The following is a 26682-nucleotide window of genomic DNA, read 5'->3' on the forward strand; positions in this document are numbered from 1 at the left end:
TATTAGGCCATTCTGTGAGGCCCTTGCATTACTGATCTATTGCTGCCTAACAAATTACCCCAGAACTTAGAGGCTTAAAATATTATCTCACATGTTTCGTGGGTCAGGAATCCAGGCACAACTTAGCTGGGTCCTCTGCTCAGGGCCTTACAGGCTATATGATCAAGGTGTCCACTGAGGCTGGTATCTCATCTGGAGGCTCAACCAAGGAAGAATATGCTTCCAAGCTCAGTCTTGTGATTGGTGGCAGGATTCAGTTCGCCGAGAGCTGTTGGCTTGAGGACTTTATTTCCTTCCTGGCCGTTAGTCAGAGGCCTCCCTCAGTTCCTCGCCATGTGGACCTCTCTAACATGCCAGCTTGCTTCATCAAAGCCAGCTAGAGAGAGAATCTGCTAACAAGATGGAGATCACTGTCGTTTTTTGACCCATCGTGGAAGTGGCATCCCCTCAACATTGCTGTGTTCTGTTAGAAGCAAGTTACTTCAGGGGAGGTAAATACCAATTCATGAATACTAGGAAGTGGGGAGCACTGGGGACCATCTTAGATGTGCCTACCACAGCACTTACAGTGGTTTGAAGGACAGCATAATTCGGTACCTCTTGTGCCTGGTTAATCAAAAAGACCTCTAGAGCCAAAAAGGAGTTTAAATCCCAGATCAGCCACTTCCAGTAAGTCTGGACTTCAGTAGAGTTTCTTGACTTCCTCAGGTCTCAATTTCTCCTTTGGGAAATATGGGGATAAAAATACTGGCTTTGCGGGCGCCTGGGTGGCTCAGATGGTTAAGCGTCTGCCTTCGGCTCAGGTCATGATCCCAGGGTCCTGGGATCGAGCCCCACATCGGGCTCCCTGCTCCTTGGGAGCCTGCTTCTCCCTCTGCCTCTCTCTCTCTCTCTCTCTCTGTCTCTCTGTCTCTCATGAATAAATAAATAAAATCTTTAAAAAAAAAAAATACTGGCTTTGCCTAACAGTTGTGAGGATGTAGCAAAAGTGCCTGCCGGTCTCCATGTGATGGGTATGAGTGTTCACGGCATGTTACTATCTTTTTACCCCCCTCCCAGCTCTAAATGAGACTCTAATCAGTGTTTAGTATCTCAACCCCACCCTAAACTTCCTGGAAGTTCTGGAAGTATGCAAATTGTCGTGATTTTTGTAACGTCTCACTGGAACAACGTATCAATTAACTCATAGCGAATGCTTTTTGGCAATGGTGGTTTCCAATCATGATATTTTTATACAATAATCCAGCTCTGGCCCTATATTGTCATAAAATTTTTTTCTGCTACCTTCATGCCATGGCCTACCTGCACAATTAGAAACAAGGTTTCTACGAGCTCTACGGCATTTGTTATCCATTGTTGTACTCTGTGTGCTGGTCAGTAATTGATCATTTTGCCCAAACTCAATACAATTACCTTTAAAACAATTTTTTGAGGGCCCATTATGTGTTTGGAAGATGTTAGGTCTCCTTACCCATTAATCCTCACTAATATTTGCTTGAGGGAGCGGGGAAGAAGAAGGATGAATAAAATTTGTATTAAAGAGCAAAAACCAAGGTAAAGTGGCCACATCACAGTAATATTAGTAATAGTAGGCTGGCGGACGAAAGGGTTGATCTGATGACCTCAACTCAGTGCTGCTTGCTAGTATTACACATTTTGAAGGTTGACCCTAACACCACAAAGAACTAAATGTAATATGAATTCACTTTATAAATAAAAACTCCAATGAGATTGAACAAAAACAATAAGAAAATCCACCTACAAATACCGTCGTGGTGTCCAAAAAAAAAATCAAAGATACATCTTCCCTTATTCCAGTATGCTGCGTATCTTCCATTCGGGCCCGGAGTATTCGCAGTCAGACCCAGAAACACAAAAATGCATGGCTGCCATCGAATAAATGACCATTAAATGCCAGGTGCTTACAAAACACAGTCTCTAAAATTTCTACAACTACCATACAAGACTGAACTTTCTTGCCCTTCTTTCTTTTCTTCTTTTCCTTCCTTCTCTGCCCTTTTCTCCCTTCTCACGCACTCAGCTCTCTCCTTAGAAACACAAATGAGGACCCTGATAAGCTCAGCACGCATAGCTAGCTAGTGACTCCCAAGTCTGCAATGTTTCTTCTTCACTTTCCTGGCTTGCACTAGAAATCTAAGGGACGATAAATCAATAGTAGAAGCCAATGTGGAGTGAGGAATCAAAGTGGTAAATTACCGCTGTAAAGCTGGGTAGAAACTTGAATCAATGAAATGTAAAAAATTCGGATGAGAACTTTCAGAGGCTATAAACCAAAATAGGGGAGGGGAGCATCAAGGCGTGCCAGGCATGGTTTCTAAACCCTTAGGCAATCCAAAATAATGAGCAGCGTATCTGCTTTTGAGGGGCTCCAAGTCCTGTGGACAAGACAGACCGGTCAGGACATGTTTTTTTTTTTTTTTTTTTTTTTTTTTTTAATATTTTATTATTTATTTGACATAGAGAGAGAGAGAGAGACAGAGTGAGCACAAGCAAGGGGAGTGGCAGGCAGAGGCAGAGGGAGAAGCAGGCTCCCCACAGAGAAGGGGGAGCCCGATGCGGGACTCGATCCCGGGACTCCAGGATCATGACCTGAGCCGAAGGCAGTGGTTTAACCAACTGAGCCACCCAGGCGCCCGGTCAGGACATGTTTTAATGCAAGGTGACAAAGCAAGGATGCGAACCTAGTGAGGAACGGAGCAGAGAGGGGGATCCCGCGGGACATGTTACGGAGAGGGGAGCTGCAGAGAGTAATTGCCCTAAAAGGAGAATGTAAGGAATTCTGCAGGTCACGGCCATAGCTTACAAGGCCCCATCGGCAAAGTCCGTTGCAGATGTAACGCTCTGCCACGCTCCGTGTAGTCTAGGCATCCGTAACGATGGCTCAGTAGCTCTGTTCCAGTTGGCAGCTCTGACACTGTCCTCGAAGGGGCCTTCCAAGGCCAGCCCCCCAACTCCATGCCTGCTCTCCATCCATTTAAAGAGCTGGCAGAATAAAGGAATAGCTGATTGGCAAAGGCTGAAGAAGAAAACAGGAGGGAGCAAACTGCACTGGTGAGATTTTTAAGGAGTAGCAATGCGTCAACCGTGGATCTCTGCATAGTTGTTGGTCTCAGAGAGGGAGTAACATATGGGAACAATACTTAGTAATGAGTACTACTGTCGACTGGTACTTAATGCTTGAGTGTCCTATCAAGCCTCGTCCGATCGGGCAGCGGGGTATCAGGGGTTCCATTCACCATGTTCTCACAAGGGGAGCCAGCAGCTCTCCACCTCAGGGCGCCGACTTACTCTTGCAGGCGACGGTGCTTGGACAGAGCCGGCTTCCAGGCTCGCCTCAGCCCCTTGCTTGCCTCATGACTGTGGAAAATTACTTAGCCTCTGAGGAAAATGGGAGAAATGGCACCTACCTCGTAAGATGAGCAGAGGACTGAATAAAATAATGCAGTTAGTAGCACTCATTGCAGGGTTTCCATTCTGGTGCCGATGGTCCATTTGGTTCTTCCTAAAGGGAACCGATGTTGGTGCTGAAGACCACAAATGGATTGTGAAACTCCCCAGAATTGCACCGTGAGAGGTTAAGCAAGCCGAAGGGGGATGTTCTGCTGAGCAGACCTGATTTCTTAGGGCCCCATTCTCAACATGGCTCCAGTTGTCCTCCTACTTCTTCAGTAGTTACCTTTTAAATAGTATTTTACATCTGAAAATAGAAGACGCAATACAGGGAATGCCTGGCCCACAAAACATTCACTGTGTTAGAATGGATTCATTTATGTTAGATCCCCTTAAAATAAGCAACCAGAGTTTTGCAAAGAGGGTGTATTGATAGATGTGTCTTCCCTGGACAGGGGGATGAAAGGGAAAACAACAGCACTCTTTATTCAAGTAGTATTCAAATCATCCATTTCCTTGGCTTACAACTACAAGATGCTCATTATTCACGATCAGTTATTTTAGAAATTATGGGAAAGTAATTTGGAAGCATGTAGACTCCTACGAAACTGAGTCCAAAATGCCAGTCTGCCCCCCAAGCAGCTGTTAAATTAGTTGGTGGGACACCTATAGAAAGGAAGGGTGTTTAAATGGCCATTAATTAGAGCTCAGAAGGCCCCTAATCAAAAGTTAGACAAAGGGCCCAGACTTCCCAAACACCTCACCCTCCACGTTTGTGGTGAGCCACTGTTCTTAGAAAAGAATGCTGGGTACACGCCCACCCTCTCTGATGAGCCACATTCTTTCCAGCTGATCACCCTGAACATGGCCTAGTTTGGGTTTTGTTAATAAGAAAGGCAAGGTATTAAATAGATCACAAGATGCAAGCTACTCATAGAGGGCTTAAAGCAAAACCACAAGTTAGATTGACACGGGCTATGTCAAATATTTTTCTCTTCAGCCAAACAAAAATGTGGGCTTGCACAAAGCAAGTCACTAACCCATCAGGGGGAAAAAAAAAAAAAAAAAGATTAAAAATAATACTAATCAACTTTTCATCTCTCTGTAAACAGCCTTTTAAAGAAATTATACCATTCGTGCCAAATGTGCATCTGGTGCTAAGTCAAAACCCATAAAATATCGTACAAGAAAATCATGAAAGCAAACGAAATCACACAATACTGTGAGTATGGGGTAGAAGTGTTACATCGGGCAGCTTCCTGTGCAATGTGAAATAATCCATGTGTGATTGTCAACAGCCTTGCAAATGCACTTTTTCAATTAGAAGACATTATTCCTGGGCAAGTAAGAAAGTTTATGAAAATCCTGAAGAAAAGCTTTTTCTAAATCCGTGTCGGCTCTACATGAGAAGGCTGATGAAGATTTATGTTTGATTTCTTGCTTAGCCTTCCTTCCCACTTACTGCTTCTTGGTGGACGAACTCGCAGCCTCATTCCCCCATGGGAAAAACAGTCTGTGGGGATTTGGTTGATGGCCTTTACCGAGGCAAGGCAGATAAGGGGTTTTATGGGTAGTGCGATTTAGACTTGGAGGATTTACCCTTGGATTATAACCAAGACAAGGGAATGAGGCGGTTGGAACAAATTTTCTTTAGGTTGTCTTTACAGATTGTTTACTGATTAATGGCCTTTTCAGAATTGTAAAATCTTGTAAGGCCGATACCAGGACTAGTCCTGCTCTTTCTGTTGTTAATCTAAATACATCGTCATTAAGAGAGGTTAGTTATTTTAGCAAAAGACAGAGATAAACGACTTGTTTTTTCATTGGTTTCAAACTAAAATCAGCTCTCTTCTTTCTCCTTAAAGAGCTCTTCATCCAAATATTATGATCTTTAAATGGCTGGTTTGAAAGCAGTTTTAAGATCCCTCCACCAACTACAAATATTGCTGAGTTTCAGACGCATTTAAGTGTAATCTTGGCATACAGTCCTTGAAGGCATAAAATTCTGCAGCGGGTTTCAGGGAGTCGTCCTGCAAGAGCAGCACTGGTCTTACAGGGTTTCGGGAAGACGCAGAGCAAAAGGCCTTGCTCTCTGCGTGGCGTGTTGGTTACTCTGTGGTGCTGCTCGTCTTACTCAAATGCAGCAACAAATGATACTGGGGCAATCCGTGTGTGTTCTGGATTCGTAAGTGTATAGTGTACAGGAAATAGAATGTGTTGGTCTATGTTGAAAGGGGAAAATAATTAGAGAGTATTCGCTGATCGTTTTTCTTCTTCTTTTTTTTTTTTTTTTTTTTATGTATACTGTCTTGAACGGTGGTTTTCAACCTGGAGTGGTTTTGCCCCCCAGGGAACATTTGGTAGTATCTGGAGGCATCTTTGGTGGTTACGGCTGAGGGGTGGGTGCTCCTGGCGTCTGGTGGGTGGAGGCCAGGGGGGCTGCTCAGCATCCTGCAGTGCCCGGCACGGCCCGACAGCCCCTACCACAGAGAATTATCCGCTCCAAAATGTCAGTAGTGCCTAGGCTGAGGAACTTGGCTCTAGACTCATCACCGAGTCCATGGGAAGCACTAATTGTGGGGAGATGGAGTAGGTGGGTGAGTATGTTTTCATTGGCTCAGTACGTGCGTGTGAACTAAGGAAAGGTCAAAGGCTTGACATTTTTCACCTTCGAGTCTCTTAATGGATCAACTGTTATTTCAAAGATTAAAAAGGAGAAAAAGCCTAGGTAAGTGCTGAATTTATAATGAAGTCATGTCCCTTCTTGTTCCTTGATCTGCTTCCAAAAGAGGAAAGAAAGGAAATCACCCACAGACTGCAGTTTACGCTTCTTTTGTGCTTGGGTTAATTAAACAGAAATGAACAGCAGTCACCGTCTTGGGGAAGGTGGTATCCGCGTCTTAATTATAGATTTGCTCCCCAATGCGTTGCTCTCTGGGGAGTGAGGTGGTTACCCTGAGGTGCTGGTGCAAACTGTCATTTTACGCTGTGAGTTGCAGGGTGTGTCACCTTCAGTCACTCGGTTAAAGTTCCTTAGCTGTGCGCCTGCCAACTGGTTTCTCTGTGATGGTTGATCTTGTGTTGAGAGCAGCTAGCTGGGTTTCTCTTAAATGCCCGTGTCTATGTTTGCTACATTTCTATGACAATGTGTTCGCACCAATATAATTATGACTGCATTAGCACTTGCCCTGTAAACCACATGATTCAGGGCTTTATGAGTAGGTAATAAAAACTCTCTCCAGGCAGAAACTTGTCTCAGACATGGAACCTTGGGGGTGGGGGCAGGAGTAAATGGTCAGTGTTGGTTAGGACCTTCTGAAGTCTGTGGTCATTAGAAGTCCCATTTATTGGTTAACCCTCTGCAGAGCCAGGACCGGGTGCTGCGGGGTTAAGATCTTTAATCATTTAGCTACACATGGGACCTCCGCCAAGTTTCGTCTGCATTCATTAATTCTTTCAGGAAATAATTTGAGTGCCTAAAACGGGCTGGGGGCAGGTGACCCTTCAGTGAACAGCACAGGAGTTCATGTTCTCCTAGGGCTTATGTTCTAGAGGGTGGGGGGAAGGGAGAGAAGACGGAAGAGAGGGAAGAAAGCAGAAAGGAGGAAGGAAGGGCGAAGGAGAGAAGAGAGAGGGAGGAGGGGGAAAAAATATCAGATGGGAAGGGCTTTGCAGAGAGTTAACGCACAGTGAACCGTTGCTATTCCAGGACCGGAGACAAGGCCAGTCTCCGTGGGAGGTGACCTGAGTGCAGAGTCAGCCATGTGAAGGGCACTCCAGGTGGCGGGAGCAGCGAGGCTGCATGCGAAGGCGGGCCCCCAGGTCCGTGAAAGAAGGGCCAGGGGCAAGCGGTAGTGCGTGTGCTAGCCGGTGGACCAGGGCCTCTGGGCCCCTCTAAATCTGGGTGAGGGGCTTGACTTTTTCAGGGGGAGCGGGGCATGGGTGTATGAGCGATGGAAGTTTTAAATAGATCCCTCTGGCAGCTGGGAGCAGGAGGCACAGGGAGAGCGGTTGGGAGGCTGCTGCTGAAACCAGGTGGCCGCAGCGGGAGCATGTTTGCGCGGCGTCTCATGCACCCCCTTTCAGGGAGAGGGAGCACGGCTGAGGGGCGATGAGCCAGTGCGCGCGGTGTGAGTGAGGTGTGGGCACCGTCAGCCTGAGATCCGTGAGACCCGGGATGGGGGCAAGAGCCTTTGACAATCAGTTGCTCATCTGTAAAATGGGATTTAGAATGCCCCACCTGCAGAACCGCTCCTCGCCCAGCGCCCAGCGATAATCATTTTATGTCCGGACAAATCTGGTAACTCATATAAGCAGATCAGCTCTCTGTGGGCATCTTCCAAGGGTATGGGAAGGTAAAGTATTACCTTTTGAATTGCTCTCAGAACGGGATCGAGCCCCTTTTGTGTTCGAATCGATGTGTATGGAAGCATCCCCGTTGCTGAAATCATTGATTTATCTACTTCCTTGCTTCCTTCCTTCCTGCTGCTCTTCAGTTTCCACATCTTCTTAGCGCCTGTTTCTCCTTTGCTTCCCACACTTGTAGGACTTTGAGTACATTAATATGTATTGCCTCAAGTTACCTTCCAGAAAGATGGAAACGTTGTATGAGAATGTCCTACTCCCTCTTCTTAATTGAGATCTAATTCATGTGCCATAAAACTCACCCTTTGAAAGCGTACAGTTCAGCGGGTTTGGGTACATTTACAGAGTTGTGCCTCCATCACCGCTGTCTAATTCAGATCATTTTCATGACCCCCAAAAGAAACCCTGTGCCCGTTAGCAGTCCTTCCCCATTTCCTCCCCAGCACCACCACCCCCCCACAACCACTAATCTGCTTTTCTGTCTCTATGGATTTGCCTCTTCCGGACATTTTATACAAGTGGAATCATAAAATATGTAGCCTTTTGTGTCTGGCTTCTTTCACCTACCATAATGTTTTCAAAGCTCATCTATGTCACACCTCCTATTTCTGAGCTATATATTTATTTGTATTTTTCACAGTATAATGTTTTTGAGAGAGAGTGCACGTGTGCAAGCAGGGTACCGGGGTGGGGGTAGAGGGAGTGGGAGGGAGAGAGTATCAAGCAGGCTCCATGCTGGGGTGGGGGGCTCGATCTCACGACCCTGAGATCATGACCTGAGCCAAGATGGAGAGCCGGACGCTTAAATCGACTGAGCCACCCAGATGCCCCCCAAATAGGATTTTCCTTAACATAGTAGTCGTAGCTGCTAGGAAATTCTACCCGTGACTTTTATTTTGTCACAAGGAAGAATATGTAGTCAGTTACTCACAGTTTATTGATTTATCGTCACTACCTTAGTACATCGTACAACTAGAATGTTCTCCTTTTGGTACCCGTGCAGGGTTGCCATCAATGATTTGATTTTTTTTCACACTTGTTTTATTTTTTTTTTAAGATTTTATTTATTCATCTGAGACACAGAGATACAGACACAGAGAGAGCATGAGCAGGGAGAGAGGCAGAGGGAGAGGGAGAAGCGGGCTTCCCGAGGAGCAAGGAGCCCGAGGTGGGGCTCGATCCCAGGACCCTGGGACCATGACCTGAGCCGGAGGCAGCCGCTCAACCATCTGAGCCACCCAGGCGCCCCTTTTCTCGCTTGTTTTCGAGCTGTCTCCCTTGTTCCCAGTTCATTTTCTTCCTTTCCTTCTTCATAGTCTGGGGCAGGGCTGGCATACTATAGCCCACAAGCCAGATCTGGCGGGCCATCTATTTTTGTACTCAAAGTTTGCCGGAAACATGACTATGCCTGTTCATTTACGTATTGTCTATGGCTGCTTTCACATTATGATGGCAATGTGGACTTGTTGCAAGCGAGACCGTGTGGCTCACAAAGCCGAAAATATTTACTAGCTGGCCTTTATAGCAAAAGTTTTCCACCCCTTGCTCTTGTGTCTGACTGAGGACAGGCCCTCGGTGCTGACTTGGTTCCAATCAGAATGATTTGTGACTCATTGTGACCTCCGTGGACTGGGGCAATTCACTGACAAAATTATGAAGATGATAAAAGCATTTGTTGAAATAACTGTTTTCCTCTACACAGGAAGGTTAAAAAAATATTATTTCAATGAAAAAAGATGTTAGAGTATTTCTTAATATTTCCAGACAGAAAGAATGTTGGTGAACATAACTGTTACCTTGAGGATTATAAATGTCATATTGTAATCACAGAGGCTCATTCATACCACCCGGTGGCACACAGATGCGTATCAAACTTGACAGCGCGTAAATGACTTAAACCTTCCCGAACTCGGCAAAGGCAGCTTTCCCGGGAGCACTCGAGCTGGAAGCTTCCATGATCCCATTCCTTGGGCTTCCATGACGATCAGGACTCACATGTCTGGAGTCTTGGAGGAAAACCCGGGCAATTTTCATGTTATTGCCTCTTTACCTGTCAGTACCAACTGGACCCTTCTCTGGACTGAGACTTGATCCCAAAGCAACACATTTGGCATGAATGTGGCCTTCCTCCTTTCCTCTCTGAATTTGAGAAACAACAAAGAATGTGTGGTTGTGGTCGCCATTGTTTTTTGGAACAAAACGGAAGCATGCTTTTGTTGTATTTTTTTAAATTTCCAGATGCCTCCCTTGTCAATCTTCCCACTTTGATACCCATCTCTTTCTTGACCCCCTTGTGCCCCTGGCTCGTATGCCCCATTATCTTTACATTTCTATCTTCCCCACTGCTCTGTGAGCCTTTGAGAAAAGACACTGTTTCCTTTTCATGCCTCTGCTCCCAGTGTGTGATGAAGAATGTGGTACTGGCAAGGTCTGAATAGATGTCGGTTTGAATGCATGCGTCCATGCACAGAAAGCTTCGAGCAGTCTCCTTCGCATGTGTCATTTTATTTATCCATAAATTCCTTATATTGATATAGTTTCTAAATGATTTATTTCATGAAAAATGCAGGTGTCTATTCTCAACAGGGGCATTGTCTGCCCTTTAATCCGTCCATTCAACTGTCACTAACCAAACAGCCATGATCCCTGGAGAACAGAACTGTGCCGGAGAACAGGCAACAGATATTACACAAAGAACCAAAATACAAACATGCATACACACATTTCTAAAACGCGGTAAGAGCTCAGAGTAAACATGATTGGAGGCTGTGGAAGAATCTACATGAAGAATAATACGAAGAGTCTATACTGATTTAGATTGAAGAGTGTGATTGCCAAAGTGCTGGCCAGAAACAAAATTCACTTTAGAGGTTCAAATGAAAATTTGTTAACGAAGAGGCTACTTCCAGAGGTGGGGGCAGGGTTAAGGGAAGACAGGAGAGATGCCAGCCTAACCCAAAACTAGCATCAACTGGAGGGGCAAGGGGACGGAATGGGGCACCAGGGCTTAAAGAGAGCTAGAGCTCTGGTGCCCGTGGGAGGAACTTTCTCCCAGAGTGGAACCCAGATAGGAAAGGGGGTGCAAGTGCCTGGATATCCATTTCTTCCAGCCCTCAGAACTCTTGCGGATGCTTCCCATTGGCTGAATCCAACCCAGAGTCAGCTAGCAAGGGTGCTTAAGTCATACAGACACCCAGGGGTCAGGCAGACAGAGCAAGGCATGGCAGGATGGAGAATGGATAAGGAAGGGGCTGAAAGGAAATGGGAAGTTGTGGGTTGCCTTTTCTAGGGCATGATATTTAGGTCATGATATGAAATGTAAGGATTTAGTGGCAGGGGGAGGAGATTTCCAGTTAGAGGAAACAGAATGTGTGAAGCCTCTGAGTTGGGAAAAGAACTTAGGGATCACTGTGGCTGAAGTAGAGCGAACAGGTAAGGGTATGAGGTGGCAGGGTCTAGGTCATGGGCACCTTGTAGGTTTTGAAGCAAGGTTAAATGTTATCCCCAGGGCAGTGGGAATTTATTAAGAATGCTGAACAGGAGAAAACCTAATAATCTTGGTGTACAGCAGTCTGGAGAGGGAGAAATGATGGGAGCCTGGCCAAGGGTGGGGCAGAAGAATGGGAATTCATTCCCATAAAAATGAAGAATCCCCCACCCTTCCAAATTATGTATTATTAACCCACTTCTAGAAAAGTTGTATTTTTGTTTTTAACCCCCAGACAGCTAAAACTAAGATTAGAGCACTCCCTCAAGAGGAGATTACTGACACTGTTAATCTACCTATTATCATGGAATTGTAAACTCCTGTACTTTAGCCAGTATAAATTTCCTCATTTAAAATCTGAAGAGAATGATATGCCTTAGCGAACGATTTCTAAACCTTGGCACTATTAGCATTTTGGACCAGATAATCTTTGCTGTGGAGGCTGTCCTGTGCATCATAGAATGTTTAGCAACATCTCAGGCCTCTACCCACTGACTACATGCTACCCTCACCCCGAGGTGTGAGAACCAACATGTCTCCGGATACTGTTGAACGTCCCCCTAAGGTGGCGCTGTCACCCCTGGTTGAGGACCACTTTGGCTTGGCACGTACTCTGGTATTGCTCTTCTTTCTTCCACATGGGGTTATGATTTTACACCTATTTTTCCATGAATTTGGGGTTCCCTGAAAGCAGGGAAGATGCCTCATCCTTTTCCCATGCACACAATAAGCAACATATTGAGAGATCAATACGTATTTGCGGAACAAGTGAATGAACAGTGAGTGGACCTTAAATGTGATACAGCTGTGAGCATGGGATTGTGGTTCAAGGGGACAAGTCGTTCTCTCCCACTGCTGCTGCTTCTCATTAAAAAAAAAGGATCATTAGAAAGAGTGTGAAGGGAAGTTATCAGAGACCTCCCAAGCGGTATAAAATGTGACGATTTCATACATAATTGCTTCAAATAAACCCATTAAACTTTACAAAATCCTTAATTGTCTAGATTGTGGTTGTTTAACTTCTCTAGTCAGATTCAGTTCATCAGTTTCTCTGAGCTGCATCTGATTGAGTTGAGGGAATGTAGTGGTTGACACCTGGGCTTTGCAATCAAAATTTGGATCAAATTCTGGCCCTGCCACTGCAATCAGCCAAATGCTTTAACAAGCCTGAGTTTCAGTTTCCTCATCTGTAAAATGATGATGGTGAAATCTCACTGCTATATTAATAAATGCGATGATAAATGTAAAGTATCATTTCTAAACTATAAAGTATTATATAAATATTCATTATCATTAATGAGAGCTAATCAGAGGTCATTAGGGAGCCCTGTTTAATTTTTTATTACATTTTCCAAAAAACCTTTTCTTCAAAAAAACTTGCTTTTGTGAGGTGCCTGGGTGGCTCAGCTGGTTATGTGGCTGCCTTTGGCTCAGGTCATGATCCCAGGGTCCTGGGATCGAGCCCCGCATCGGGCTCCCTACTCAGCGGGGAGCCTGCTTCTCCCTCTCCCTCTGCCTGCCGCTCCCCCCGCTTGTGCTCTCTCTGTCAAATAAATAAATAAAATCTAAAAAAAATGCATTGAAAACTTGCTTTTGTTTGTACTGCTTTTTAGGAAAAAAATCCTTTGTCGGGAAAAAAAAAATATTTCTTTTGCTTTTCTTTAAATAGAATGTTTTTTTATTTTCTTAAAATAATTCTTCCTTTTGGTTTCACAAGTAGTACATGGAAACATTCTTATTATGAGAAAGTCAAACGAGCAAAAATACAGAAAGTAGATTTCTGAAAAATATATTCCTCATTACTCCCACCACCATTACTCACTCAAAGGAAACCAGTTTTAACACTGTGGTGTTCAAGTTCTTTTTCTGTTTTCACATCTGTTTACTTTATTTTTTTACATAACTAGAATTATATATGCGTGTCATCTTTTTTATGCAGTTATCCATATGTCTTAAAAATATTTTTGCCATTAGGTTCTAATAAATGGTGCATTATTGAGATAAATACATTATCTTCTCTTGGACCACCAGCCCATTCTTCATCTAAATTAAATGCCCACAATAAATTAGAAAGTATTGCCTAGAAAACGGCATCTTTCCAAGCTGCTCAGAACAGATGGAAAAGAACATCAAATGTGTCATGTGCGGACACTTAGAGCTTGTTGCAGAGTGTGCTTTTCCACTATGGCACAATCAGGCAACCTAAAATTTTTGAAAATACAACTTGTAAGGGGAGTTGGCATTAATGTTAGTTGGTGAGTTCCCATAATGAAAGGCACACAGAAAACTGTCAATTGTATTTGACATTCAGATTTTCAAATCTAATATGAATGCTGCCATTGCCCATTGTTGGGAAGCAACATACGTTTCCCATTCACTTTTGTGTGAAGGCATTGTGAAGTGTTAAGTTCTTTGGAGTGCTGTATTTGTGAGTCACTGTGAGTATGTAATCCCTATAAAAGTCTAATGAGGTTTATTACATTGATGGCAGAATATACTTAATTATTAACCACCTTGATGTTTGGTTTGGTGTGGTTAATTTCATGTATTTTAATTTTATAGCTTTGTAAAAACAGGGTCTAGTTAGAACTCTGAAATAAAGTAGAATGAATTGTGTTTTCTTCTCACCTTTTCTGTAAAAAATAGACATTATTTGTGTTACTTGTAGCAAAATATTAGTCCATTCAGAAGTCTAATATCTTTCATGAAATTGATGGGAAAACTGCTTTTATATCACCAGAAAAAAATGTTTCTCCAATAGGAGTGCTATTTCCAAAAAAAAAAAAGCTACGTGTCTGTTTTTAATTTCAAATTTAGTTAAGAAACAATTCTGATGGAGGTAGAGGATTGCCAAAGGAAAATGGTTTCCTGCTGCTAAAGAAATGATGAGGCAGGCACTGTGTTTATTTTTATAACAATGTATTTTGATCCTGTGACAAATGTTTCACCATGGCTTTAACATTTTTTCCTATTCTAAACTAAATTGTGTACGTTAACATTTTGATCTGTCTCGACTTCTAAGAACACTAGGATGTATTGTTGGTGTTGAAGACTTTTCTTTCTGGTTTTGTGTAGGTTTAATTCAATTACATGGTTGGTAAATGCCTCCCATTTGCAAAGTATCAGAGAGGTGCTATCATGGGATAATAGATGATTAAACCAAGGGCTGTCCATCTGGGGGAGTGCGAACTCATCCCTAAGTAATCTGGGCACGAAGCAGAGACTAATAAGTTCTATAAGAGAATGAGAAGAAACACTGTAGAAGGAAAACAAGGAGGAAAGTTAACTTAAATAAGGAAGATCCTGGAAGTCTTCTTGGAAGAGGTGAGCACATTGAGAAATGGGTGAATTTTCATAGGTTATTATGAGGGTGCTGGGGTTGGAAAACGAATATTCCCAGGTGGACTGGAAAGCTTAAAATACAGCATAGAGATGACACTGCAGCTGTCTGCTTAAGGGTATAGTACAGGGAACAGTCCAGTGCTGTCCAATATGGAAGCCACTAGCCACATGTGGATGTTTAGTTATTTTTCTCTCGGCTAATGGTTCTTTATTAGTAGTTATTTTTAAATTGAGATCTAATTGATATATAATATCATTTTCGTTTTCAGTGTGTGACTATTTAGATTTGAATGAAACTTGATAAAGTTAACATTTTTCTCAGTCATATCAGCTACAAATGCTTAGTAGCCACCATGGGCTACAGGGGGGTTGAGGAGCGCTGGAAAGATTATTAATCAGTGTATCTCAAACGTTAGCTAGAACCTAGAAGGCTTGTTAAAACACAGATTGCCAGGACCCACTCGCAGAGATTCTGAGTCAGTAGGTCTGGGGTGGGACCTGAAATTCTGCTTCTCTAACAAGCTCCCAGGTGTTGTGGATGCTGCCTGTCTGGGGACCGCACTTGGTAGAGGGCTCCTGTAGAACAGTGCTTCACAAATGATCACTGTATGAATTTCCAAAGTGTGGTATCCCGATACATATATTTTCAACAGTAAAAATGAATTACTAGAAGAAGGATATTAAAATATTTTTTAAATTTACAAAACCAAAACCATATTGGTAGACTTGATGGATGTAGAACTACATTTCAATGAAGATAATCGGAACAAATATGAGAAAAAAAGAAAGACTGTCTAGGGAGATTTCTAGATGAAGACTCTGTATTTTTCTATGTATCTCCATGGTGAACCACACCAAGGGGTTCATGGGCCGCATCGGTCCATGGACCATACTATGGTAGCTTGAATATCGGCTCGAGGACCCTGTATTTCACGCTGCTTATAATAGAGATTCCTCACAGCTTTTGAGCAGGGAAATTATATAAGCCAAATCTTAGGAAGGGTAATGTGGTGGCAGTGGAGAAGAGTAATGGGGAAAGGAGGCTGCCAAAGCTGGGGAGACCAATTCCAAGGCCATGACAAAATCCAGGCAGGAAGAAGTAAGGGCGGCAGACAGGAGGAGTCAGATGCCAAACATGTTGAGGTCATAGAATCAGCAGGATTGGGCAGCTAAGTGGATGTGTGGTGTGAGGAAGAGGAGAGAGGTAATGATGACTTTGAGGTTTCAATCCTGAGCAACTGGAAGGGCAGCAATGGCATTCACCAAAATAGGAAACACCAGAGGCACCTGAATCACCATGTACTGAGGAGCAGCTACAAGCCCTTTTTGTTATCCCTCAGATCAGATTTAAGTTTCACTCATCTGTGTGGTTTTCCTTTAGGATATTAGTGGACTCTTGTTTCAGAGGTGTACTTTATAGGTCAGTACTACACACATCGGAAAAACATCCTGTTGGGTGAGCGACTCACACGAAGATTATTTGCATGTGAGATTGGACATTTAAAATGGCACTCTTGCCATTTGCAACAACATGGATGGACCTAGAGGGTATTACACTAAGTGAAATAAGTCAGTCAGAGAAAGACACATACCCTATGATTTCACTTATTTTTTTAAGACTTACTTATTTTGAGAGAGGGCGAGAGAGAGCGGGAGTGAGGGGTGGGACAGAGGGAGATAGAGAATCTCAAGCAGACTCCCCACTGAGCACGGAGCCCAAGGCAGGGCTTGATCTTGTGATCCTGAGATCATGACCTGAGTCCAAATCAAGAGTCGGACACTTAAACAACTGAGCCCACCTAGGCACTCCTACAATTTCACTTATATGTGGAACCTAAAAAAACAAAACAGGTGAGATATGGATAGCACACCTTTATCCATTCCTCTATCAATGGACACTATCAATGGTTGTTTCCATATTGTGGCTATTGTAAATAATGCTGCAATATACATAGGGTTGCATATATCTTTTTGAATTAGTGGGGGTTTTTTTCCCCCCTTTGGGTGAGTACCCAGTAGTGAAATTACTGGATCATATGGTAATTCTACTGATTTTTTGAGGAACCTCCGTACTGTTTCCCACAGTGGCCACACCAGTTTGCATTCCCACCAGCAGTGCACAAGGGTTCCTTTTTCTCCACATCCTCACCAGCACTTGTTATGTCCTGTCTTTGTTTTTAGCCATTCTGACAGATGTAAGGTAATATGGTGGTTTTGATTTGCATTGCCCTGATGATTAGTGATGTTGAGCATCTTTTCATGTGTCTTTTGGCCATCTGGATGTCTTCTTTGGAAAAATGTCTATTCAGGTCATCTGCCCATTTTTTAAATTGGATTATTTGGGGTTTTTTGGTGTTGAGTTGTATAAGTTCTTTATATATTTGGGATATTAACCCCTTATCAGATATATCATCTGTAAATATCTTCTCCCACTCAGGAGATTGTCTTTTGTTCTGTTGATGGTTTCCTTTTCTGTGCAAAAGCTTTTTATTTTGGTGTGGTCCCAAGAGTTTAATTTTTTGTTTCCCTTGCCTCAGGAGACATATCTAGAAAAATGTTTCTATAGCCATTGCCAAAGAACTTACTGCCTATGTTTTCTTCTAGGAGTTTTATGGTTTCAGGTCTCACAGTTAGGTCTTTAATCCATTTTGAGTTTATTTTTGTGTATAGTGTAAGAAAGTGGTCCAGTTTCATTCTTTTGCATGTAGCTGTCCAGTTTTCCCAAAACCATTTGTTGGAAAGACCATCTTTTCCCCATTATATATGCTTGCCTCCCTTGCCATAGATTAATTGACCATATAAGCATGGGTTTATCTCTGGGCTCTCTATTCTCTTCATTGACCTATGTGCCAATGATGTGCGGTTTTTGTGCCAGTAGCATGCTGTTTTGGTTACTACAGCTTTGTAGTATATCTTGAAATCTGGGATTATGATACCTCCAGCTTCATTCTTCTTCCTCAAGATTGCTTTGGATATTCAGGGTCTTTTGTGGTTCCATACAGATTTTAGGACTATTTGTTCTTGTTCTGTGGGGAAAAAAAAATGTTGTTGGTATTTTGATAGGGATTGCATTAAATCTGTAGATTTTGGGGGGTTGTATGGACATTTTAACAATATCGGTTCTTCCGATCCTTGAGCATGGAATAGTTTTCCATTTGTTTGTGTCATCAGCAGTTTCTTTCATCAGTTTTTTATAGTTTTCAGAATACAGGTCTTTCACCTCCTTGGTTAAATTTATTCCTAGGTATTTTATTCTTTTTGGTGCAACTGTAAATGGTATTGTTTCCTTAATTTCTCTTTCTGCTACTTCATTATTAGTGTATAGAAATGCAATAGATTTCTGTATATTAGTTTTGTATCCTGTAACTTAATTGAATTCATTTATCAGTTTTAGTAGTTTTTGGTGGAGTCTTTAGGGTTTTCTATTAGAGTATCATGTCATCAGCAAATAGTGAAAGTTTTACTTCTTCCTTATCAATTTGGATGCCTTTTATTTCGTTTTGTTCTCTAATTGCTGTGGCTAAGACTGCCAGTATTACGTTGAATAAAAGTGGTGAGACTGGGCATCCTTGTCTTGTTCCTGATCTTAGAGGAAGAGCTCTCAGTTTTCCACCATTGAGTATGACATTAACTGTGGGGTTTTCATATATGGCCTTTATTTTATTGAGGTATGTTCCCTCTAAACCTACGTTGTTGAGGGTTTTCATCATGAATGGATGTTGTACTTCATCAAATGCTTTTCTGCATCTATTGAGATGATCACGTGGTTTTTATCTTTCCTCTTATTAATGTGATGTAGCCCATTGATTTGCAAATATTTAACGACCCTTGCATTCCTAGGATAAATGCCACTTGATCACAGTGAATGATTTTTTAATGTATTGTTGAATTCAATTTGCTAATATTTTGTTGAGAATTTTTGCATCTATGTTCATCAGAGGTTTTGGCCTCTGTTTCTCTTTTTTGGTAGTGTCTTTATCTGGCTTTGGTGTCAGGGTAATGCTGGACTCGTAGAATGAATTTGGAAGCTTTCCTTCCTCTTCTATTTTTTGGAATAGTTTGAGAAGAATTGTATTTACTCTTCTCTAAATGTTTGGTAGGATTCACCTGTGAAGCTATCTGGTTCAAGACTTTCATCTGTTGGAAGTTTTTTGATTACTGATTCAATTTCATTGCTAGTAATCTATTCAAATTTTCTATTTCTCCCTGATTCAGTTTTGGAAGGTTATATGTTTCTAGGAATTTTTCCATTTCTTCTAGGTTGTCCTGTTTGGTGGCATATAATTTTTCATAACATTTTCTTATAATTCTTTGTATTTTTGTGGTGTTGGTTATTATTTCTTTTTCATTTCTGATTTTATTCATTTGAGTCCTCTCTCTCTCTCTCTCTCTCTCTCTCTCTCTCTCTCTCTCTGCTGAGTCTGACTAGAGGTTTATCAATGTTGTTGATCTTTTCAAAGAACCAACTCCTGGTTTCAGTAATCTGTTCTATTGTTTCTTTAGTCTCTATTTCATTTATTTCTCCTCTAATCTTTATTATTTCCTTCCTTCTCCTGGTTTTGGGCTTTGTTCTCTTTCTAGCTCCTTTAGGTATAAGGTCAGGTTGTTTATTTGAGATTTTTCTTATTTCTTAAGGTAGGCTTGTATTTCTATAATCTCCCCTCTTAGGACACCTTTCACTGCATCCCAAAGATTTGGGACCATTGTGTTTTCATTTTCATTTGTCTCCATGTATTTTTTTAATTTCCTCTTTGATTTCTTGGTTGATCCATTTATTGTTTAGTAGCAATAATTATTTAGTTTAGTTATTTAGCCTCCATGTATCTATGTTCTTTCCAGATTTTTTTCTTATGCTTGATTTCTAGTTTCATAATGCTGTGGTCAGAAAAGATGCATGATATGATTTCAGTCTTTTTCAATTTATCAGTACTTGTTTTGTGGCCTAATATGTGATCTCTTCTGGAGAATGGTCCGTGTGCACTTGAAAAGAATGTGTATTCTGCTGTTTCTGGATGGAATGTTCTGAATATATCTGTTAGGCCTATCTGGTCCAGTGTGTCATTCAGAGCCATTGTTCCCTTGTTGATTTTCTGTCTGGATGATCTATCCTTTCATGTAAGTGGGGTGTTAAAGTCCCCTGCTATTATTGTATTACTGTCAATTACTTCCTTTATGTTGATTTATGTATTTATGTATGTAGGTGCCCCCATGTTGGGTGCATAAATATTTACAATTATTATATCCTCTTGTTGGATTGTTCCCTTTATCATTATGTAGTGTCCTTCTTTGTCTCTTGTTACAGTCTTTGTTTTAAAGTGTATTTTGTCAGGGCGCCTGGGTGGCTGAGTTGGTTAAGCGACTGCCTTCGGCTCAGGTCATGATCCTGGAGTCCCGGGATCGAGTCCCGCATCGGGCTCCCTGCTCGGCGGGGAGTCTGCTTCTCCCTCTGACCCTCTTCCCTCTCGTATTCTCTCTCTCTCAAATAAATAAATAAAATCTTTAAAAAAAAATAAAGTGCATTTTGTCTGATTTAAGTATTGCTACCCCAGCTTCCTTTTCACTTATATTTGCATGGGAAATGTTTCTCCATCCCTTCACTTTCAGTCTGCATGTGTCTTTAGGTCTGAAGTGAGTCTCTTGTAGGCAGCATATAGATGGGTCTTGCTTTGGGGGGGTGGAGTCTTGCTTTTTGACTTGTTCTTCACCCTGTGTTTTTTTATTAGAGCATTTAGTCCATTTACTTTCAAAATAATTCTTAATAGGTATGTACCTATTGCCACTTTGTTACTTGTTTTATGGTTATTTTTGTAGTTTTTCTCTATTCCTTTCTTCTTCTCTTGCTCTCTTCCTTTGTGGTTTGATGGCTTTCTCTCTCTCTTTTTTAATGGCTTTCTTTAGTGATATGCTTGGATTCCTTTCCCTTTATTTTTTGTGTATCTGTAACAAGTTTTTGATTTGTGGTTACCATTAGGCTCATATATAACATCTTACGCATATAGCAGTCTGTATTACATTGATGATCATTTAGGTTCAAACCCATTCTAAAAGCACTAAATTTGTACTCCCCTCTTCCCACATTTTATGTAAATGAAGTCATACTTTATATCCTTTTACTTTGTGAATCCCTTGACTGATTTTTAGAGATAGAATTTATTTTACTGCTTTTCTGCCTTAACCTCCTTACTGGTTTTATAAATCATTAATCTACTACTTTTATTTTATTATGTGCTTGCATTTACCTGTGAAATTTTTTCCTTTCATAATTTGCTTACTCCTGATCGTGGCCTTTTCTTAGAAAAGGCCAAACAGAAATTTTTTTTTTTTTTGAGAGAGAGAGAGAGAGAGAGTGTGCGCATGCATGAGGGAGGGGAGGGGCAGAGGGCAAGGGAGAGAATCTTAAGCAGGCTCTCTGCCCAGTGCAGAGCCCAATGCAGGGCTCAATCTCATGACCTGAGCCAAAATCAAGAGTCAGATACTTAACCAACTGAGCCCCCCAGGAGCCCCCCAAACAGACTTTTCAATACAGAAAACAAAGTGGTGGTTGCCAGAGAGGAGGTAGGTGGGGGATGGGCAAATTAGATCAAGGGTATTAAGAGGCACAAACTTTCAGTTGTAAAATAAATAAGTTACAGAGATGAAAAGTACAACATAGGGAATAAGAAAAAAATGGCAGATTTTTTAATGTTCTAGTAATACTAAGACCGAGGAAAAGTACTATATAGCTTGCAGATTTAGGATTGGTCCAGAGTTCTTGAAACACCTTGAGAGCTTTATACAACAACTTAATCTTTCGATACTTAGAAGAATGTATTGTTGTTTTATAAATATAAAAATCACATCTCCAAGAACAGTGACAATACTGATCCAACTTACTGGAATGTATTACTAATTATCGAAAAGATCATCCTAAATACCATTTTGACATGGAGGTCTAGTGATGGAAGTAATTAGTAGGTAGTGTTTTAAACCCACAAAAGCAAATGATAAAGTTACCTTTGAATATAACAGGAGTTATGGAATACTTGAGGATTTTAGCAACAACAAATTAATGTCATATAATGCACTAGGAAGGCTCTGGGAAATCTCCTCAGGTCACTAAAGGGAATTTGATGGTTTTCTTTCTTGTTCAATATCCATAACACATCTATCACCTTTAACCCTACAGACAGCAGTGTGGCCGTCTTAAGAATACTATTTTCAATGTACCTGCACATCACAGGGTATACACTAACATCCTAGGTGTTTGGAGCAAATTTTCATGATGCCATGCAAGGAAATTTTGTTTTCAGATATAACCCTTACTTCTTACACTTTTCAAAAAGTGGAAAATGTGTTATTTCCTATGTGACTGAAAATTCTTATGTTCACAAACTAAAGGAGTTTTGATATTAGAAAGTTGTTTTGATTAACTCAAGCAAAATAACATTTTTCTTCTTTCTTTTGCTGACTTATCTAGGCCATTTCAATAATCAATCCTCAGCTTAAAATGTAAACACTCAGCCCAGTGGAACTCAGGGATTCATTGTCACCTCCTTCATCCATGTTTCTCTGAGTCTGGTTGGATTCATTGCTTCTCTCCTCCCAAACTGTATTTAAAAATATGCTCCTGGCTGAAATTAATGTTTCAACAATTAGTTTAGTCTAACTCCCAAAACAGATTAAAAGATCTCTCTCTCTCTATTTAGGACCAAGTGCCTGGATTAAGTTTTTTAATTCTTCTTGATGCTCCCTGCAACTTACACAAATACAATCCTTACTTTCAGTTCTCCACCCTTCCACACCCACCATCAGAGCCCTGGTGATGGATGTAAATTAATGAGATAAGTCATGAAAACCACAGGATTGGGAAGACATCTAATTTTCTCAGCTAATGGACACTTGAAATGTTATTGGTCGCTAGTCTCATGTTATGTGTTCACACTAAACCCATAAACAAAGATGGGCTCCCTTAAAATTGTTACTTTTAAAATTGAGACTTCCAGAGAATCCAGCCTTTATCCACATTCCCTTGTCTCTTTCTTTAATATCATTACCTGTCAGCCTACAACATGTTCAGATAACCCACAACTTCAAAAATTAGCAAACAAGTAAGTACTCAAACACTTCTCCCTCAACCGACCCAGTTCTCTCCCTGTTGCTCACCCAACTTTCAAGAGAAGCTTCTAGAAATCATGGACTATCTTGGTCTTGACTTCCCCACCTCCCATTCACTCTTTCACTGGATCTGGCTTCCATTCCACAGATTTACTGGCGTTATTTTTGCTGATACCACCAAAGACCTGCCATAATGTCATGTCCAATGCCCTCTTCTCTGAGCTCTTCCCACTTGGCATCAAAAAAGACTTTAACTTAACTGACAATTCCCTTACTAGTCATCTCACCAGACTTTTATGACACAGCCCTCTCCAAGTTTTCCTCCCACCTCCTTCTCATTTCTTTTGCTGGTCCCTTTTCCTTTGTGAAAGCCTCCAAAGTGACTGTCTTCTAGGGTGTAACACTAGCCACTTTCTGGTTCTTGCTCCTAGTGATAACCCCTCTTTACCCCCTTGGCATGGCCATCACCTATATACTATACTTCAGACACCCAATTCAGCATATGTACCCCAGCTCTGGTCTGAGTTCCAAGTGGGTGCCCCACAGGGACTCAAATTCTTTTTTTTTTTTTTTTTAAGATTTTATTTATTTGACAGAGACAGAGACACACAGCGAGAGAGGGAACACAAGCAGGGGGAGTGGGAGAGGGAGAAGCAGGCTTCCCGCGGAGCAGGGAGCCCGATGCGGGGCTCGATCCCAGGACCCTGGGATCATGACCTGAGCCGAAGGCAGACGCTTAACGACTGAGCCACCCAGGCGCCCCAGGGACTCAAATTCTACACACATAAAATTGAATTCGTTATTTCCCTCTTTGTCCCCCTATTAGTTTTCTATTGACGCCATAACATAAGCTTATAACATATAAAATTACCACAAACTTAGTGGCTTAAAACAAGGCAAGACATCCAAAATGGTTCAGCATTACTGCCTTTCTTCTGGTGACTCTAGAGAAGAATCTGTTTCCTTGCCTTTTCCAGGTTCCAGTCGTCACCCGGATTCCACCTCATGACCCCTTCCTCCATCTTCAAAGCCAACCGTGAAGCATCTCCAAATCTCTCTCTGTCACCTGTGCTTCTATTGTCACATCTCCTTCTCTGCCTCTGACCCTCCTCTCTCTTACAAGACCTTTGTGATTATGTTGGGTCCACCTGAATAATCTCCAGAATCCAGAATGATCTCCCTACCTCAAGATCCTAAGCTTAATCCCATCTACAAAACCCCGTCTGCCTTATGGTAATATTTTTAGTTTCTAGAGATGAGGACATGGACATCCTTGGGGACATTATTCTGCCTACCACACCCCCAAACCACTCCTGTCTGCGTCTCTTATCTCAGTGAACACTTGTCCAGCACTCAGCCAGTGAAGCTGGAAACTTCCTGGCCATCTTCTGTTCCTCTCTCTCATCCCTTACATCGAAAGTTTCTTAGGTCCCATATGTTCTACATCTGAACCTCTTCATATATATATACAATCTTTCCACCCTAATCATTACTGCCTCTATTTAGAACCTCTGCCTTTCTACCCCGGACTTATTAAACACCATCCAAAGTTGCTTTCCGGACTCCTAACCTGTTCTTCTGTTCCAGGACATTTCAGACCCCGTTTCCAAACTCCAGATCTCCCTAGTCCTCAATCCCGCTTGTCATGCTCGTTCATGTTTTTGTGACTTTGTTTGTATGTTCCCGCCTACCTGGAATGGCTTTCTCCCTTCTCTACTTGAGAGACTTGTGTCCATGCTGCCAGGGCCAGTTCAGCGCTGAGCTCTGCAGTGCTTCCTCACATGCTCACGCAGGAGTTGCTAGAGGATGTGCTAGCACAGCGCTCCGTGTTCATAAACACAGAGGCGCTTACAGTTTATTGTAGCTCTCTGGTCATATGGCTGTCATTCTGGCTATGTGATAAGTTTCATAAGGGCAAACAAGGTGTGATGTAACTTTTCTAATCAGATTCCAAATTCTCCCTCTTCCTCCTTCTTTTCTAGTCTTCCTTGCTCTTCCCTCCCCACCCGACGAGCCCTCCTTGCAGCTCAGTTCATTACAATCTCTTCTCATCTGCATGCTCACTGGAAACTTCTCTCGCTCCCCAGGTTGACTTTCAGCTTTCTTTGTGATCCCACTGTTTCTTATATATGTGCATCTCTTTGCCCTAGAAGGAACCTCATTGCCTGGCATTCAGCTATTACATTTATGTATCTATTTCCTAGAGATTCTGGAGAGAGGGAATCATGCACCTTTTTATCTATGTGTCTCCAGCCCGTGGCAGCACAGTGCACGGCACGTAGTAGCTGCTTAATATATATTTATTGAATAAACAATTGAAAATAAGTGAAAAAACTGATATGCCCATTGCCACCTTCTCCACCTGGGAAAACCTAACTCATTTAATTGTTTGTTGTTGTGTTGTTGTGTTGTGTTGTTTCCTGTTTCCTTATCTCTCAGGCTGAACAATATGCTTAAAGCTAGGAACTGTGTCTCATTTATTGTAACCTAAGCACAAAAATAGCATCTAGAGTACTAGTCTAGGTTCTCAGTAATTGCATGGAGTTGAAATGGTTGCTCTTTTTTCATCACTGTTGCAAGAACTTAATTCAAATAAAGTTAAATAGAATTTTAATTCAGATGAGAATGCTGAAACTGGATATTCTGGCTGACATAAATACTGGAATAGACGTCAAGCTTCCTAAGCTCTGTCTGGATTCTATAACTGACTTGTTTGGAGTGCCTTGAGGTTAATCACTTCACCTTCTAGAACTTCTGTGTCCCCATTTTGAAAACTTGCCTGCCCCTACTTCACAATGTTATCAAGACCAAACGGGAAAGTAGAAAGCATCTTGAAAAGGGGCACAAACTGCTATATGAGTGCAATTTATTATTAGGAGTCTGCCTTGAAAAAAATGGTGTTTTGCTTTGTCTAATGAGTTAAGGCTCTTGGGACTCCTTCATGCTGATGGAGAAGAATAGAGGGCAAGCCGTGATGCCTTTATGTGATCTGGACATTTACCTTAAGAATTCAATCTCTTCTCTCCATCTGGCCCCTCTAGCTCATGACTATTCAGAGGAGAACAAGCTTCCTCCATTACCTACCTGTCAGGAGCTGTTTGTGTAGGAACCTGAGGTTTAAGAACCTTTGAAGCAATCACTGATTAAATTAGCAGAAGAAATACCTTTTTCTCTAGGGTCACCTGGCTTTGAATTAACCTGAATATCCAGGCTGGCATTCTTGGGTCCCATTACCCACACATGGAATCCAAGGAATTGCCAGGCTTCAGGGAGGCCAAAGCTAGCTTGAAGGGTCCCATGCAATACAATCCCCTGACAGGTCGAAAGAAACTTATAGTGTCTCCGCCTGATGCCAGGGCTTCGTTAATGCCTGCATTTTTCTGTTTTATAACACCCAGTGCTGTGCTTCCATATGAGGCGTCTCAATGTGATATCTCCAAACAAATAATTAATTCCTGACTCAATTAATGAACAATTTTTCTTGACCAGTATATAAAAATGGGTGGATACTCCTTGCCTCCTAGCCTCCCCTTCCTTCCTTTCCTTCTGTTAGGGAGCCGCTAAAGCTCGTTAGTGTCCAATGTGGAGAAATGTCTATTGTAAGGTTTCTTGACCTTCTCCCTTTCTTTCCAGTCCGCTTTGCTCTTCCCTTCCCACGCACCTAGCCCTTCTTGCAGCTCAGCTAATTATAGGTAATCTCTTCTTATTCACATGCTCTATAATCCCCATTCTCTGTCCTCTCTCCCTCCCAGCTCCTGCCTGGTGACCTTGGTGACCCCCACTGGTGCCTCCTACTCTCTCATTCTCCTTGCCCCATCCCCAACCCCTGCCCCAATGCCCAGGGCCATTCAGGACCTCAAAAAAAAAATTGCAATTTGCTTCTTGCTAAGATACAAAGCATTTTAGAGCTAAGAGATAGTTTTGGGATCATCCACACAAAACAGAAGAATTAGAATTATACCACTTTCGCAAAGAAAATAAAT

The 26682-nt window shown here is 42.0% G+C and overlaps 1 protein-coding gene across 5 annotated transcripts in view; it reads left to right on the forward strand.

Moving 5' to 3' along the window:
- Positions 1-26682, forward strand: part of MID1 (midline 1) — a 590235-nt gene that overhangs the window by 273411 nt on the left and 290142 nt on the right. The window contains exon 2 of one of the 5 annotated variants that reach the window (XM_027609034.1): positions 4524-4633. The exons of the other annotated variants lie outside the window; for them this stretch is intronic. The gene's annotated coding sequence lies outside the window, so the exon portion shown is untranslated. The remainder of the gene's footprint in view (positions 1-4523; positions 4634-26682) is intronic. 5 annotated transcript variants of the gene reach the window in all.

Source organism: Zalophus californianus, chromosome X (genome assembly GCF_009762305.2).
Source record: "Zalophus californianus isolate mZalCal1 chromosome X, mZalCal1.pri.v2, whole genome shotgun sequence".
Classification (NCBI taxonomy): domain Eukaryota; kingdom Metazoa; phylum Chordata; class Mammalia; order Carnivora; family Otariidae; genus Zalophus; species Zalophus californianus.